The 18,310-nt window shown below is 38.0% G+C and overlaps 1 protein-coding gene across 14 annotated transcripts in view; it reads left to right on the forward strand.

Annotated features, from left to right (window-relative positions):
• The window catches only part of FHOD3 (formin homology 2 domain containing 3), a 719,587-nt gene that overhangs the window by 263,757 nt on the left and 437,520 nt on the right, over positions 1-18,310 (forward strand). The gene's annotated exons all lie outside the window — the stretch shown is intronic.

An 18,310-nucleotide genomic window follows, 5' to 3' on the forward strand; every position in this document is an offset into this window, starting at 1 on the left:
AACTTTAGTTAATGATTTACTAAGGGTTTTCCATATATATATGCATATATATTACTATGTTGGACACTAAAGGAAAATAAATTAAAAGATGTTTTCTATTTTCATGTAGCTTACCAACTAAAAGAATTTTTTGGAGGGGAGGAAAGGGGGATCAGAATAAATTTCTGAAGGTCAAGGGTCTTAAGAGATAAAATTTATACTAGAAGCAACAAGCAAAAAAAATCATCCAGGAAAAATTATTTTAACCATTGTTCACTCTGGTTTCTCTACAAATAATTCATTCAACAATTGAATATTTATTGAGCATCTACCATTTATCTTTCAGCCCTCTGCCAAACATTAGAGGAATCAAAAGTAGGAAGAAATAGTGCCTTCCCAGGAAACAGAGATATGTGTAACGCACATGAAAGCTTTTGAGGACAATTGAAAAAAAACCCTCCAAATTGAGTGTTAAATGGTCATCACAACTTGTAAATATTTGAAGCCCTCTCCTGGGGTTGTGGGATCATATATGCCATGGCCCCTCAACTTCTACCTTTAAGTCCCATGGCCTCTGATACTAACATGCCTGAGAGAATCACAAAGAAAGTCTTAGAAATTATTAAAGGATGTAGTCCTTTGGATTGTAGATTTGGAACTGGAAGGATCCTTAAAAGGACCCTCATACAGTCGAACCTTCCTCATTTTAATTGGTTTCTACCCTTGGACTTAATGGTTTTGTGAACTTTGATCTTTTCTGTTGTGACCCAGGACCACATGGCAGTTCCTGGCTTTCTCCTCACTAGGCATCCTCCTCTTTCTCCCAACTTCCCTCCATTTTCTTCACTCTTTCCTGTGATGTCTTCCCCCCAATAGGATATAAGCTTCTTGAGGGCAGGGTCTATCTCACTTGCCTATATTAAATTGCCAGTGCTCTGTGCAATGACTATCATGCAGTAAGTAGCTTATAGATAAAGTGCTTTATCTATCTACAGATGAGGAAATTGAGACCCTGAGATATTAAGTAATTTGCTAAATATAATACAAGAAATGAATTTCAGTAGATTCTCAATCCAGAATTCATTCAACTATCATTTGGGAGAAATATCTCCAAGTCCTGAATAATTGCTGAAGCTATAGTTTTCCAAGGACTTATGCCATTTTTGTCCCTCCCAATTTCCAGGCTAATCTTTTCTTAAGTAGGACAAGCTGAGGTCTTTTTAAATCACTGTTACCCTTTCATTCCCCATTCATATACCTCCTTTTCTGCTTTTGGCAGCTCTCCAACCTCTTGTTGGTTGCTTAATGCACTACTGTGCCAGGTATCTGGGAATTCTACTTAAAAAGAATCATTCTTGGTGAGATCAATCCTTGACCCATATGTACTTCCAGGTGTCAAATAGTATGGGCTTGTTCTACTCACAATCGAGACACTTAAATATCCAGCTAACTCCAGTAATATGGGTTTGAGATTGGTTTTCCTACTGGCCCAATGACTTTGGATAATCTTGCTTGCCATGAACCTGCCCAGATATTCTGTTTAATAATGAAAACTATACTACCTGACATTAATTTAGACTGCCAGAACCCTAGCTAGGAATGGAATATTCTGCTAAATGATCCTTTGGGTTCCTATCCAAGCTCTTTGAACTGTTCCATCAGTGCTACATCTTCTTAACCCAAGGTCATACTTATTTGACAGAATTCCAATCTGAGTCCCAGCTTGTTGGTGATGGGAGTATGTATGGCCATCATATGGCCACATAATGGCCAGAAACACTGCTTTTAAAAATATAACTCTTCATCAGGGGACTTATTTCCTCTTCCATCACATCAACCCCTAAATCTAGGACCCCTCTCCTAGTCTGCCTTAATGTATGCCACCCTTAGCATATTTGTTGGAAAGGTTAAGCACTGAGTTTTGAAGCTCTGTTTATGACTGTCCCAGGAAGGTCAGCATCTGTTCTGTTCCTCCTGGAACCATGGGTTGTAAAAAATTGGCAGACTTGGGTACCAGCAATTCTGCCAAAGCTGAGGATTCTGGTAGAATGACTGCTGTCATCTTAATCTGTATCCTTCTATATATCAAGTTAAGCAACTACGAAGTTAAAGCGTTCATTCAGTACTCCTTAACTACATCAGACTTTGGATGGTTATTGTGGGACAAGGAGCCTCTGTAATATTCTGGATCCTGCCACTCTTCCTATAGACAGCATGGCTTAGAGAAGGAAAGGAAGTTTGTTTTTGTTTGTTTGTTTGTTTGTTAGCCCATATCTTCCATTTTAGAATTAATCTGTGTATTGATTCCAAGCCAGAAGAGAGGGAAGTGCTAGGCAATGGGGTTTAAGGGACTTGCTCAGGGCCACTCAGCTAGGAAGTATCTGAGGCCAGATTTTAACCCAGAACCTCCCATCTATAGGTCTGGCTCTCAATCCACTGAGCCTCCTGGCTGCCCCCGAAGTTTGCTGTTTAAGATACACCTAACACCAACATTGTAATAGACAGTCTTCACCACTCAGTCCTTTTGTACTTTCTCTATTCCAGACCTTTGGCTGCTTATAGTAAAGTCAGGGAGCACATAAGAACAGCCACCCCCAAGAAATGCCCTGCTCTGTCACTAAGAGGCATCACCTATCTTTCTTCTTTCTCTTTATAATTCAGAGTCCTATCCCTGCAGGATAGAGAACTGGACAAGACACCAGTCTGTGCATGCAGGTTCTCCCAGCTTTTTATATGCTGCCTACAGGCAGCACCAGGGTAGGAGAGAGGCTGGTCAAGTCATTAGGGATGTTGGCAAGAACTGTTGCCTTCCTGCCTACAGATCAACTGTCCTGCCTTTCTAATTGTGGTAACAGAAGGAATTATTTTTGAATCTGAAATTTTTTGAAAGCTTTTTTTTTCTCTTCCAAATTAAATAGGCTCTTACTAGGTAGCTCCTGATCATGAAATTTCTGTCACTCACACTTTCAGTCACTACTTTAAGATCCAGGCATTTAACTTTTTTTTTGGAGGGTCTTTGAGACCTTAAAAATCAAGTCACAAATTAAGAGCACAAGAGCACAATTGAACTTCATCACAGGATCCCCTGGTTGTTTGTGATTGTATCTAGAAAGTTACAGTTTTTCCAAAACTCTACTCACTTTTAAGTTTTCCTTTCCTAGGTCAGTTGCATTGATGACCTGAGCAAAGGTTCACCTCAGGTAAGGCCTCAAATGATTAGAAGGCTCTCTGATCCCTGGGCTAGATTACTAGGTTTGCATTTGGTAGCGAGAAAATATCCTTGATGTTAGGATAGGGGGAAACAGGATATTCAAGATGGCCATAGACATTTTACAAAATCGATAATTCTTTAAATGCCTGCCGCCATCACTATAATGTTTCTCTGCAGAGAAAAATGATATAAGGAATAATTCCCCCAAAAGGGATACAGTAACTCAAGCTTTAGGATGGGATTTCCAAATAATTGGATATTTGTCATCCCCATAGCCCTTTAGTTCCCTAGTGTTTCCAGAATGATGTCAGCATAGATTTCAATTCAAAATCACTTGCAATATGAGCTATTTACAATACAGAAAGTTTGACCTTAAGCAATTTTGTATCTAGGAACTGATTTTTTTTTCTCCTTCCCATTCTCTTCATTGCCTCCTAAACTAATATTGTGACTGTGTCTCTTGGACCTTAAAACATCCCTGGTTCAGCCACACCCCTCTTTAATAATCTCAGATGTTTTATTAGTAGTTATCTTCTGCTGCACTTGCTGATTTATTCTGTATTTTTCTGCATCACAAATTAAATATTGGTTTAAACCACTGAACCATCCTATTTCTGTTTCCTATATATATATCTTCTTCCTTTTGTTTTCAAACCTGACTCTGCATTCAAAGTTTTAAAGTCTTGTTCTGGAGAGTTACAAGCATTAGTGTGCGGGAGCTGGCTTGTTATAGGGCATGGAGCCAAATGTTAAATTTTCAGTGTGAGAATTTACACCTTGGAAGTCAAGCTACAGATCAGGGCTTGATTTATTGTTTGGTTGATTGTCTAGACTTAAGAAAGTGATGGAGAAAATGTTGATAATACAGATTAAACTTAAAAGTGTATCCTGCTTGTTAAACATTTACCAGCATATCCCTGGAATTTACAAGACTTGTGTGTGGAAACCCAGTACTAAGTTTGATCATTGATCTAAACAAATGGGAAATTTTTCATACTGGCAATAAGGTTGTTATGCAACCTTGTAGACAGGGAGGCAGCATGGCTTAATGAGTAAAAGTACAGGAGTAAGAGGAAGGAGCCTCAGTTTATAGTTCTGATTCTACCATTTGCACTGTGACCACTTTATGTCTCCATGAATGAAAGTCAGAAACTAGGACAGCAAAGAGGCTTTAAATTATTCAAAGAGTCATTTGAAGGAAAGAAAGTATGTTTAGCTAAGAAAGAAAGGGCCTCAGAAGGACACTAGCTCTGTGTTGAATACCTACCTGTAAAGGGTTGCCATATGCATTAGATTTGTTTTTCTTGTCCCCGAAAGGTATAACTTGTAGAAATGGATGGAATTTTCAGAGATATAAATTTTAATTCAACTTAAGGAAAAGCTTCTTGATAATTAAAGTAAATAAAAAATATAATGGCTTACTTCAAAAGAAAGTAAATTCTCTGTTGCTAGAGGTTTCCAGGTGAAGATTGAACAGATACTTATTTGACAAGGGATGTTATCAGATTCATTCTTAGAATGTGTTCAGTTAGATGACCTCTGGGATCTCTAACAACTCTATGCCTCTGGGATTCTGATAGTAGTCTTATTTAATCAGAAAAAAGAGACATCAAGGGAATGGTTCTCCTCCTCTGCTTTTGGAGCACAGTGGAAAAGAGAAGAGGAAACAATATTCTTGGAAAATGTATAACTTTTAGCCCAATTCCAAGTTGCTGTCCCATTTGCTTTCCTGTCCATCTCCAGTTTCTTGAAGAATGGGAGCTGAAAAAATTTGGCTTCTGAACATTGCAACCCTCTCCTCCCCCTAAATTTAAATCAGTTAGACTTGTGATTAGTATTTTTCCATTGCTTCCTTTTTCTGGGGATTTGGATTTTACCTTTCTCCAGTCTGTGGTCAATAGAACTAAATTGAATGAATCAAAGAATGTAGGGATAAGGAAACAAAACAATGTCCAGAGTCATTTAATAGTTGCCATGTCTGTAGACAGGTGTGTTCTGAGAAATGTTTAACAACCAGCTCTGATTTTTCTCCATCACTTTCTAGAAAATCAACAAAAGAGCTAATTAAGCCCTGATTTGTTTGTCTTTCCCAATTTCTAGCATGTAAATGCTGCAACTGAAAATTTAACAGTGTTTTTAGCCAGCCTTGGCACACCATTTCTTTAGTACTTCGAGGCTTAGAGTGAATGTGCTTTTGGTATAAGGACCTTATATAGTAGGTAGTGTGTGAATTGTTATAGGAATAACATAACTGAGGTTCTGAGTTTCAAGGTCCTAGCTTGGTTCTCCTGATTCCCAGGTCCTTTTAACTGTGCCAGAGGTATCAAACTCATTCCCAGTTGTGAACAGAACCAGTTTAAAATGTATTTGGGAAATGTTTAACAAAATAAGTGAAAATAAAATATAACATGGATAATGTTAGTTTATGGGTTTTTTTTAAGTCCGTATGCAGCTAGCAGGCATCCCTTCTATTTGAATTTGACACTCCTGGTCTACACAGCACCCTAGATATGCCCAGACTTACATTGCCTGGCCCATTGTTCTAGCACTGATGATGTCTTCGAGGAGACAATGAAAACGTAGGAAAATGCTTAGGTTTACCTTCTACTTACTTCTATTTGTAAAAAGAGTGTGGTATACCTGTATTATTACACATTTCACTCTATGTAGCTAATAAGAGTTTGAGTGGTTTTCCAAAAGAAGAAGAAAAAAGCATCATTTAAAGTATTTCTGTCAACTTTTCCCTTTATAGATAATATTTTATAGGATTTTGAATAGATCTCCAAGTAGTTTTCCATAGGTAAATCTTTCAGTCTTTACCTTGATTACAAATTATCTGTAAAGGAATTATTAAATGCCTTTATAGTAAAGTTAAAGCAAAAAATCTGTAGTCTTGCCAAGAAGTGTTGGTAGTAGTGTATGAGTAAATGAACACGTACTCACTAAGCTGCTTGGAACTCAGGACGATGCTTATATGCATAGCTTCTAGTTATGTGAATATTGTTGAGGATAAAGAGACATTGTGGGAAGTTTGGCTGAGGAGTGGAGGTCAGAGCTGGAAGGATCTGGCATGAGGATCTGGTGCAACTCCTTCATTTTGTAGTTGAGGAAACAGGTTGGGGAAGTGACTTTTCCCTAGGTTCCATAAAGAGTAAGCATCAGAAATGGGATTTGAACCCAAGTCCTCTGACTTTAGAGTCCCATTTCCCTTGGTTCCATGCTGCCTCGTGGTTCCCAGCTTTTCCTCCCCTTTCCACACATAGCACAATACAACAGTTGTGAATTTATTTCTGTATCATCTACTGTGTAAGGCTCCCCTTCTCTAGCATCTTTAGTTACCCAGATGCCTTCTGTTGCCTAACCTCTCCCTATTTGAAGAAAGGGATCTAAAATGTCATTATGCTTGTTGACTGATTAACTGATTATGCTTCAGTGTACATGAGTTTCCGTCAGCATGCTACCTCAACTAGGATTTTTAAGCCCCTTTTCTCTAATTCAAGGCTTTCTGCCCTGTTTAGAGCAATTTCAAACATTAAAAAGTGGTTGGGAAAGAAGGGGAGAGAAAGGAGTCCTAATCATACTGCACTTAAGACTAACTCTAGATAAACCTCATTTAGTTCACTGAAGGTGACTAGGGGGTGTGGGGCCCTTGAAGGGATATTTCCATGCATCTACCACTTTGAGCAGGAAAAGGACTTCACTTGGATTGAAGGAATCCTAGGACCTGCTGTGAAAACATGAAGGAAATTATAATCCCAAATGAAAGGTCTTTTTAATTTAAGATAAGTTGATGTGAACAATCTACGACTCTTTAAAATTGTTGCCAGGGTTAGGAGATGGGGCAGGGATTGGTAGGACAGATTGGAGAACTGATTTAAAGGTCTCTAAATGTCCATACTGGTCATTTTGTGGGGAAAAGTACATATTTGTAAAATGCCACAAACGTTACAAGAAAAGCTTTGATCTGCATTCAATCTCTACCAGTTCTTTCTCTGGAGGTGGACAGCACTTTTTGTTAGAAGCCTTTCAGAATTTTGGATCACTGTGTTACTGAGAATAGCTAAATCATTGACAGTTGGTCATTGTACAGTATTGATGTTACTGTATATTGTTTTCTCACGGTTCTGTTCATTCCTCTTTGCATCAGTTCACATAAAGTTTGAGGGTCACTTTAAAGTTCTTATTTACAGGGCAGTTTGATAGAGACCCAAGCATAAAGACATGAGGTCCTAGGCTCAAATCTGCCCTCAGACACTTCTTGGCTGTGTGATCCTGGGCAAACCATTTGACCCCAGTTGCATAGCCTTTACTCCTCTTCTGCCTCAGAACTGATTGATTCTAAAAACGAAGGGAAGAGTTTTAAGAAAAAATAAAAAATAAAATCTTTATTCACAAAGTCGTGGAGTAAGAAGGGAACTCAAGAGCCATCTGATTCAACAAGAATTCCACCTAACAAACTGACTGACAAGTAACTTGAAGTCTTCCTTGGTGGCCAAAGACACTGTCTCCTGAGGCTGCTCATTACCTTTTTGAATGGCTCTAATTGTCCGGAAGTTTTCCCTCACCTTGAGCCTAAATGAACCTCTTTGCAATTTCCTAGTTCTGCCCCTGAACCCAAACAGGACAAATCTAATTGTGTCTTCTAAGGCACAACCTTTAAATTCTTGGAAGACATCTGTCGTATCCCCCTAAGTCTTTTCTTTGTGAATCTCCACTCTGTGATTAACACTGTGATTCTAGCACCATGTTATAAATCAGTTCAACAAACACTGATGTGAACAGTATCTGATCATCACAGAGTTTGATCAAGCCTATGCCTTGCCTTCATATAGAATACGCATACAGTCACACAGCTCTATAAATACAGAAGTACATTTGTATGTATGTGTTTAATGATAGTCTTTGGGAGTCATGTCTCTTACGGGGGGAATGAGGTGGCTTTGTGGTGCAGTGGATACAGTGGCAAGTGTGGGGAGACCTAAATTCAAATTAGTCTCAAACACTTATTAGATATCTGATGTTAGGCAAGTCCTTAGCCTCTGCCTCAGTTTTCTCAGCTGTAAAATGAGGGTCCTAATAGCATCTTCCTCTCTAACTATGTGATTATCAGACACTGTTCAAATGAATGTTTGTGGCCTTATTTATTATCTGGTACCCAGAGTCACAATGGTAATCACAGAATAGAGAATTACAAAGAAAAGACTTAGGGGAATATGATAGATGTCTTGAAAGAGTTTAAAGGCTGTTAATAGAAACCTTTCTTTGCCTCACTTTTCTCAACTTTAAAATGAGGGTCATAAGAGCATCTACCCCCCCAAAGTTATTGAGATAATATTTATAAAGTGGTTAGCACAGTGCCTCACACATATTAGGTGTTATATAAATATTGTGGTTATAATTATTATTGTTATAGTTATTTTCCATGCACTGGAGGTGATTTTAGGTTGTAAGGTAAAACACAGTTTTCACTCTTCAGCTTAAAATTCCAAAAGGGAAGTAAAGAAGACCAAGTATTTTCTTAAGCATATGTTTACATACCTTAACATTACGTCCATAAATAGTCAAGCTTCAAGATTCTGGACTAATGAGGACAAAGATTTAGAAGGGGAAAAGCAGTAATATGACTAATCTAAAGTAAGGGATAATGCATAAATACTCTAATTTGGATTTTGAAGTGAAATTTTCTTTTGCCTGACATTCTAGGAATTCACCACACAGATAAAATAATAATGCTGAAGACCAAGCTCAGGAGTAGCCGGAATCCTGCCCAGTTTTCCTCATCTGTAGTCCATTTCAACTCCTGCCTGTCCCTCATTCCATGCTGAGGCTCCAATGGGCAGCACTACCTTCCAGCCTGTCCTCCAGCTGGAGCAGGGCTGTCTGCCCCCTTTAATTCTAAGCTTGCTGTCTGTCCAGCTCACACAGACTCTCCAAGCACCAGCAAGAGCTTTTTTGTTTAAAAGTCATTTTTCTTGGCCGTGAGCCCAAACTGAGAGTCGGGACTTCAAACCACTATCCCTTCTCTTCAAGCTCTTGCTGGGTTATAGACTACATGCAGAGTTATCTAGGGAATGAGACTACTAAGGAAGCAAAAAATTCAACAAAGATGTTGAAAGCAACTTGATGTCCTGGGTTTTTCACTCAAATCCTACTGGTAGAGCCTGCCCTTGGCAGCATTTCTGTGCTTTCTGTACATTCTTGGTGCCCCAAAGTTGCCAAGTGACTAATTGGAGTAGCCCTTCTTAACTCTGGCACTGCCCCAGGCTCCAGTGTTACCCCCTTGTCTTATTCCCTCAGTTTGAAAGCTCCATTCCTTTTATATTTCTTTTTACAAAATCATTGTAAAAGGAAGTATCACCCTCCATCAATATGTAAAATGATTCTTATGGCGGTATCATCTTAGATTTAGGCAGTGTATTTGGGGATAAATTGGAGGGCAGGGGTTTTATTTTTTTGAATGAGATCTTTTCCATTGCTCTTTCCCCCCATCATAGTACCTAGACAGTTGCCTATTCCATCTCTGCTGTGCTCTAGCAGTCAGTCACTAAGCATCTAGTAAGTGATTACTATGTTCTAGTTATGGCACTAAGTGCTGAAATACAAAGAAAGGGCCCCTCAAAAGTTCTGCCCTTAAGAAATGAACATTCTAATGGAAGAAATAGACATGTAGTGCAGGTAGGTGGCACCATAGTGCATAGAGTGCTGGGATTGGAGTCAACAAGACCCAAGTTCAATTTGGGCCTCAAGATATTTACTAGTTGTGTGACCCTGGACAAGTCACTTCACCCTGTTTACCTTCATTTCCCCCTCTGTAAAATCAGTTGGAGAAGGAAATGACAAAACCACTCCAGTATCTTTGCCAAGAAAACCTCGAACAGGGTCATGGTGGTTCAGATAAGACTGAAGAACAATTATATTACAAAAATGCATGGGAGAGGGAATGGAGCATGATATGCACAGCAAAAACATGGGACTATAAGGAGGCCAGAGTAGCAGCTTGACTTGGCAATTAATATTTGTAATATTTTTAAACCCTTTCCTTCTGTTTTTCAATTGATATATTGGTTCCAAGGCAGCCGAGTGGTAAGGGCTAGGGAATTAGGGTTAAGTGACTTGCCCAGGGTCACCCAGCTAGGAAGTGTCTAAAGCCAGATTTGAACCTTGGACCTCCTGTTTCTCTATGCTTGGCACTTTATCCATTGAGCTACCGAGCTACCTAGTAACCCCTTGACCAGGAGATTAATAAGAATTGATTTCACATAATTATTGTCCCTCAGGAAGAGGAGAGAGAAACTTTTGATTGTTTGAGAGTTTGGTGACCTTTCCTCTTCTACATTTTAACATCATCCCTATCTTAAACTACTCCCCATTTGCCTAGAAATCTACCCAATAAGACAGAAAACTAAGAAAAAAATCTCTGTTTTTTATGTCTGACAAATGCACATTTCTTGATCACATTCCTAGCTGGACATACATCAATGTGTACATCTTGAAATGTAAACTCCTTAAGGGGAGGAAATATGTGTTTTTCTTGACCAAGTTTCATATACAGTTGCTGAGTTTGTTTACACGGTGAACACTTTAGCGAATGTTTTAGATCACGGGAAGAACTGTGATTGCATTGTTGGGGAACATTTATTTTGTGCAGTATTTTAAACATGGGTTGTGAAAAGACATTTTCACTTAGAAGAAGAGTGACCTAAACCAAAAGGTCAAGGTGAAAAGAGCAGCGAGAGAGCAACCAGCCAATGAGATTCCCAGGTTATATGGAGTGAGAGATATGGGATTTGGCTAAAGTTGTCAAGTGAATTGGAATATGGCACTGAAGTCAAAGTCAGGACATTGACTTTATTGAAAGAGTATTTGACTAGGAGTGCTGGTCGTCTTTGTTGCTAAGGGGGGCTGAAGTTAGTAGCTTATTTGAGCTCTGGGGTTCTGAGCATCAGTGTGCTAGGATAAGTTCTGGAGAGCCTGTTGGAGGTGGTGTGCCAGACTTCCTAAGGAGAGGTTGAACCAATCCATATTGGAAATCCAGTTGGCCAAAGCTTTTTTGCAGATCAGTAAAAGGATTAAATCTGTAAGGGATGCTCCCTTCCAGCCTGGGTGAGATGGGAGAGGTGGAAAAAAAGGATGTTTGTTTAGAATGGATATGATTTCTCTCAATCAATAGGGCAGCGAGGTGTCCCAATGGATATGGTGTGTCATGTCTGGGGTCAGGAAGACTCATCTTCCTGAATTTAAATCTGGCTTTAGGCACTTTCTAGCTATGTGAACCCAGGCCAATCATGTAACACTGTCTGCCTCAGTTTCCTCATTTGTAAAATGATTGGGAGAAGGAAATAGCAAACCATTCCAGTATCTTTGCTAAGAAAATCCTTAATAGGGTCATGGAGAGTTGGGCAGAACTGAAACAACTGAACAACAGATGACTGAAATTTGGGGGCTGAGTTGGCAAAGACTAGTTGGAATTTGAGAAAACTAAGTTTTGAGATGGTTTTTAGGTACTCTAAGTATGTAAGTAACACAATCCAAAAAGAATTACCACAGGGGAAGGGAAATCTTGGCTTTATGTCTCAGGGAACCCTATGAGCTTTAATAGATTGAAGAGCTCTGGAGTCTGTCTTGCTTCCATTACTCACCAACTAATATGACCTTGGGTGTATCAGTGAATCTCTCTTTGTTCACTTTGCTCATTTATAAAATGAGGGGGCTGAGCTCAAGGATCTCTGAGGACTTTTCTCGTTCATGTTCTGTGATTCTTTAATAATTGACATCCTTGAAATGAGTTCCTTAAAGGAAATAAGAAAGGCAAGCTGTCCCTGCTTTATACAAATATTTAGTGTTTGCTTAGCAAACTCTCCCCATTTTCCCTAACTGGAAAAAATGAGAAGATATTTCCATTATGGACAATTCACTACTAACCCGACAAAGGATCTTATCCTACTTATCACAAATTTTTATTTTCCAGATACATGAAAGAGAAAAGGGAAAATGTTCAATGATTTATTATTTGAAATAATATGTAATTGATTTTTAAAAGTTTTGTTTAAAATTTCTCTAACTGAAATATTACTTTTACTAATTGAAGTTGAACGTAATTGAATGACTTATAAAAATTTACATTTGTCTCCTAAATATGAAATCACTTGACATATGGTAGTTCTCGCATTTTTAGTTGAAAACGATACCTCTCTAACTCATCTGTTATTCTATTGGTTCTAGCTCTTAAAGTAACCAATTGCCTCTATGCTGTTAGCCATCCAGATATGAATGGCAGCTCTCTTTATAATAGCTTGATACATCTAGTCATGGCCTCTTCCAGTCTTCCCTGCATCAACCCCAACCCCTAACTCTTTGCTGGCAAGTTTCTAGGCTACATTCTATTGGCAAGCTTATTGTTTTGTGGAATGAGACCAGTCTGTTCTGTAAGAGCCAGATTTACATGGTTGGTAGTTAATCTACAATCTTCCACGGAGAGACTGGGTATAAAGATGATTAAATGAGTTTGCAACTCATTGTAAGAGGCATCCTTTATAGCTTATTCAGGTCCTACCTCTTATCCACATTAGCTGCATTACCCTGAGCAAATCCCTAGCACTGGGCAGTTCTTGAGGTTGCAGAGATGGTGGAGCTGAAGTGGTAGAGGGAAATTAATTTCCTCACCTGAAAGTGTCTCACCAATGAAATGGAAGATCCAGTCCTTATCCCAAAATAAATTGTAGACTCCAGACATTCCAAATTTGGAGAATTACCTATATAAACGGAATGCTACTATAATATTTAAAAATATTTGATGAAGTTTTGGGAGGTATTTAAAGAAGTAAGATAATTTTTCTTGCTTTTTAAATTTGCCACAAGGGATGGCTTTTTGAGGTGGGGGAATAACATATTTGGAAATGAAGGTGATAGAAAAACAAAACATTTAAAAATAAGCTATATTAATTTCAAAAGGCAATGACTTTTGCTCATTTTGAGGTCTTTTGAAATTAATTAGTTAAAATTAATTAAAGTACCCAGTTATCATGACCTTTTAAAAATCAGTTTGATTTTCAGCATCTGTGTACCTTAAGTACTCTGTTTCTTATGACTTTAGATTACGTGACATTCAAGGAGAATTCTACAAATTTCAGTTCAAGTTTTACAGGGTAGAGTAAACCCAGAGAATGGGAACTCTACTATATTTCTATATGCCAGTCTGCACCACATTATCCACAAACGTTTCTCAAACGAAAGTGGTATCTTTTGAGAAAGCACAGCTGCCTTCTGAAACTGCAGCCACTTAAGAATTTATAGTCTGAAGAAAAGTGACCACTGTTTTTCAGCAGTTTGGTATTTCTACAAGTTAGTAAATGGCATTTATTGGGCTTTTCCCTGCTGTTGGGCTTTTTTTTTTTTGTAGGTACAGGCCTCCTCCACATCTCATTAAATGCACCACTTGAGTCTCAGCAATTCTTTGTGATGACTTGGAAATTAAATTGTATCTTGTAGGCTGCGGTACCTTTTGGAACTTCTTTCCTATAAAAAAAAATATTCATGGTTGTTGAAAGATGCATAATATTGCTCCTTGCTTGTCTAATGAATGTATCTATTGGTCTTAATCTTGTGTGTAACTGCTATTGGCAAATAGCTTTAAACCACTGTCAGCAATTTTTTTAGGAAAAAGAAATTCTTTTTAAGGTTGGAACGAAATCTCAGAACACTCCTTCTGCGCATTAATGAAAAGCTAACATGAAGAAGGAATGTAAACACGTGTCAGCCTGGTTTAGTTACAATTCACTTTGGAGTCTCAATGTGAATAAGCTTTGCCAATGATTTGAGAAGTCAAGAGATAGCTAGGTAGTACAATGGACAGAAGGCTAGGGCTGGAATCAGATAGACCTTAACTCAGAGAAAGTGTCAGCCTTAGATACTAACTCTGTGACTTTGGGAAAGTCACGTAACCTACGTTTGCCAAAGTTTTCTAACTGTAAAATTGGGATAATAATGGCATTTACCTCCCAGGGTTGTCATGAGGATCAGTGAGATCATATTTTTAAAGTATTTAGCACAGTGCCTCGCATATAGTAAACACTACATAAATAGTAGCAAATTTTAGCATTATATAGAATAATAAAAAAGCAAAAATTCCAGCCACTTTAAAATGAAAGAACCATGTTTCATCAGTTATTTTTCAGTCAAGCTTCATCATGGTTTCGTTGGTTACCCTGAACCACTAAGTAATAATGAATATTCTATTTAGGTCTCTGAGTCTGATTAGGCAATGTGAAAAATAGGGTAATAATGGACTCAGGTCCCACTCCATCCTTATTTATTCAATGCTTTGCGAAAGTCCAGCAATATAAAACATCTTTGGGGTCTCATGAGGAATGAAGAAGCAGAGACAAAGAATCTTGAAGTTGGAAGGGACTTTAGAGTTGACTACTGCTACTAAATAAGTAAACAAATAAATAGATAGATAAATGAAGGCAGAAATAAGGGGTATGGGGAAATCTTTTGCTTGAAAAATTCTAATTAATGCAGGAAAGATAGCTTATTCAACTTTTGGATTGCTTTAATCATTAGGATGTTTTTTTCTTTACTGGAATAGAAAACTATATCCTTAACTTTCTTCCTTTTATTCTAGTCCTTCTTGTAGGAGAAGGGGAGGTTAGCAGAATGAATTTAAAATCAATCTTCATCTTAATAGCCCTTTAAGTAGTTAAAGGCAGATATTATCCCTAACTCTCACTTTATCTTCCCTATTTCTTTCAATGAATCCTCTTATGGTGGCATGGTTTTTGAGATCATTCATTATCTTGGCCATCCTCATTTGAGCACTCTTACTTGTGAGCATCTTTCTTAAAAGATGGCATCCAAGATAGAATTTGATAATTATAAATAGAGTAGGACTAAGTGACATTATTACCTTGTATTGTCTAGTTATGATGCCTCTCATAATAAAGTCCAAGAATACATTTGGGATGCCACATCAGATTGTTGACTTATATTGAGCTTTCAGTTCACTAAGATCCACTGATTTTTTTTTAGACAAAATATTATCCAGCCATAGATTCCTTCTTTACCCCTCAAATCATACTAAAGAAGTTTATTCTGAAGTTAAATTTCTGAAGCTGAGAGTAAGTAGGGCTTCACATTCATCTTTATTAAGTGTCACCATATCAGTTTGTCTAGCTTTGATAACCTTGAAGGCTTTTTCAAATCCTGACTGTCATCCAGCATGTGAGTTAGCCTTCCAGTTTTGAGACATCTACAGACTTGATAAACATATGCTTCTCCATATGTCCAAATCACTAATAAAAATGTCAAAGAGCATAAGACCAAACAGTCCCTGGTGTGCCTGATTGGAGACCTTCCAATGTGATATTGGCTCACTTTCTAGTGGCAAATCTTTCGCCAGTTTCAAATTTACCCAACTGTAAGATCTTTTAGGTCATATTTCCCTCTTGGTTCAAAAGGATAACATGTAAAACTTCATAAAATATGGACAACCTGTGTTCATAGCATCCCCCTAATCCTCCAATCTAGGAACTCAGGCAAAAAAAAGACAACATTAATCTAGCATGATCTGTTTCTGATTAAAAAATATGTTTACTTTTAATGAATAATGTTTTTCCTTTTTGATAATCAAAAATCATTCATTCATAGTATAAGTACTAGATTTGTAAATTACATTTATTGATGCAAGATTTAAAATAAATTTCAGATATTTTAATAATTTTATTATAATTTCTCCTCACTGTACCAATGCACTTGAAATGCAAATATTTATGTTTATATTGTAAATTTACTTTACTTACTACCCTTTTCTCTCTAGTATTTACAAATGTGTTACATCAATAGATGAAACTTGTTATTTGAAGAATACTTAAATACTTATCCTTCCTAGAATTTTCCCATACCTATGAATATTGAACATCTCTGTTTTATTCTTTATTGTGATGTCTTTTTTAAAAAAGAAAACCCTCAACTTCTGTCTTAGTATCAATTTTAAGGCATAAAAGTAGCAAGGGCTAGGCAATCCAGGTTAAGTGACTTGTCCAATGTCACATAGCTGGGAAGTGTCTGAGGCCAGATTTGAACCCAGGTCCTTCTGACTGTAGCCCCGGTGTTCTGTACACTATACTACTCAGTGGTCCCTCTCATAGTATCTTAAAGCCCTTATTGTCCTTTTAAAGTAGTGGATAGACTACTGGGCTTAGGAGCTGAAAGACTTAAATTTAAATCCTGCTCCTGACATTGCTAGACCTGTGATCCTAGGCAAGTCACTTAATGACTTTGAAACTTGGGCAATTCCCAGACATATATATTGTCACAGATGGGTTATTATCTGAGTTAGTGAAAGGAGTTCCCCCATTAAGAGTTCCTCACTGGTGAAAACCAGGCATTTATTTAGTCACTATTTATATAAAGACTTTGTAAAACAAAGCACCAAGTTTGTATATGCCTACAGTCTAAACATATACACACACACACCCATCCCACAAATCATTGTGGATTGGGAACCTCCACATCTGTCTGGTGCCAGGATAATTAAAGTCTATTTGCTGGTAGACATGCCAGTGTCCATGCTGTCCCAGAGTAGGCATGAAACCTGGAAAATGCAAATGAGATGTCACTTGGCACCCCAGACAGAGCAGCGATTCTTGGGAGAAGGGAGCTGAAAACTGGGGCTTTTAGAGAGGCAAGAGAATTCCAGTGACCAGATTCAGATTGGAGGGTCTAGGTTTATCAGCCTGCTTGTAAAGCATATAAAAGCTGAAACAGATGACAATGGTTGTGGTTGGACTACATGTATGGTACTATAGAGCAGAGGAAGGTTATCCTGGGATAAGTGAAAGGTGAAATGTGGGGAATTTGAAGCAGTGAAATCTCTGATCCACTGCATGAGTGGTTTGGCATTGGAAGCCTGTAATACATTTTGCTTGGGCAAATTTAACTTGATTTCAGCCAACAAATGAACATCGTTGAGTACTCTACATGGATAGAAAGATTAAAAAAAATAAAGGGGTCAAAAAGAAAATGGAGGAAGAGAAGGCAAGGCAGGGTGCCTGGTCTCTCACTTTGGACATACATATATAAGAGGGGAATCCATCTTACTTTTTCTGTTTGTATCAATAGAGCTTTGCACAGAGAAGGTACTTAATAAATGTTTCATTCATTCGTTTGTTCATTTACTCATTCATGTACATGCATGCATGTGTGTGTGTGTGTGTTTGTGAATACCTCACATTGGAATGGCATTCCCAGGAACTTTTTTTTTTTAATTGGGCTACCCTCCTCTTCTTCTTTTCCCCTTTTTGCGGATTCCATCTTAGCAACTTTGGACCATTGCTTCCTCTCCAACATTAATTCCATATGAGATCTTTGGGGTTATGGCATGCACTGGTGAGGTAAAAAAAGGTAGGCAGGACAGAAAGAAAGATAAATTCCTGTGGTAAGCAGACTCCACCCTTTAATAGTATATTTTCTTTATTAGGCCATTGCATCTTGACTTGTTCTTTGTCTGAAATAGACCTTTAATATCCTCTTCTACATAGAAAGGAGCCTCAGGTCCCCCTTGAAGTAAGCAAAGTAGCCCATGCTTCTCCCAGCTGCCTTTTCTGTTCCTTTCCCCTTCTAAATGATAGCTCTTGTCCCAAAGGGATTTAGCATTCTCTTCTTTTCTCCTTCTTTAAATTACCCCTGAAACCTACTTGGAAGAAAATAATCTGGAATCCATCATTTCCATCTTAGTATGAATTTATCAACAGATTTCTCTCAGGGGCAGTTGCAATTTTAATCTTATCCCTTATTGTAGAATGAGGAAAGCGTTTCTGGCATCTACTCAAAGGTAGGAGAGATGAGGAAGGAAGAGGAAGCTGCTTTCTTTACCTGCCTTGGACTAATGTTGATGCCTTTGATCACCAAACTTTGCAGGAAAGCAAAGGGTCATACCTGAACAGGATAAGAAAAAGAGCATTGTGTGCAAAAACTAGTCAGACCTTACAAGGGTCTTCTCACAAATGAGCCAGTGACTGGGACAGAGAATCATCTTGCCTTTTAATTGTTCCTAGGTCATCTGTTTCATCTCAACTGATGAGTAGAAATTGCTGAGAAATTATAATACATATGTAGAGTGAA

This window comes from Monodelphis domestica, chromosome 3 (genome assembly GCF_027887165.1).
Source record: "Monodelphis domestica isolate mMonDom1 chromosome 3, mMonDom1.pri, whole genome shotgun sequence".
Lineage (NCBI taxonomy): Eukaryota > Metazoa > Chordata > Mammalia > Didelphimorphia > Didelphidae > Monodelphis > Monodelphis domestica.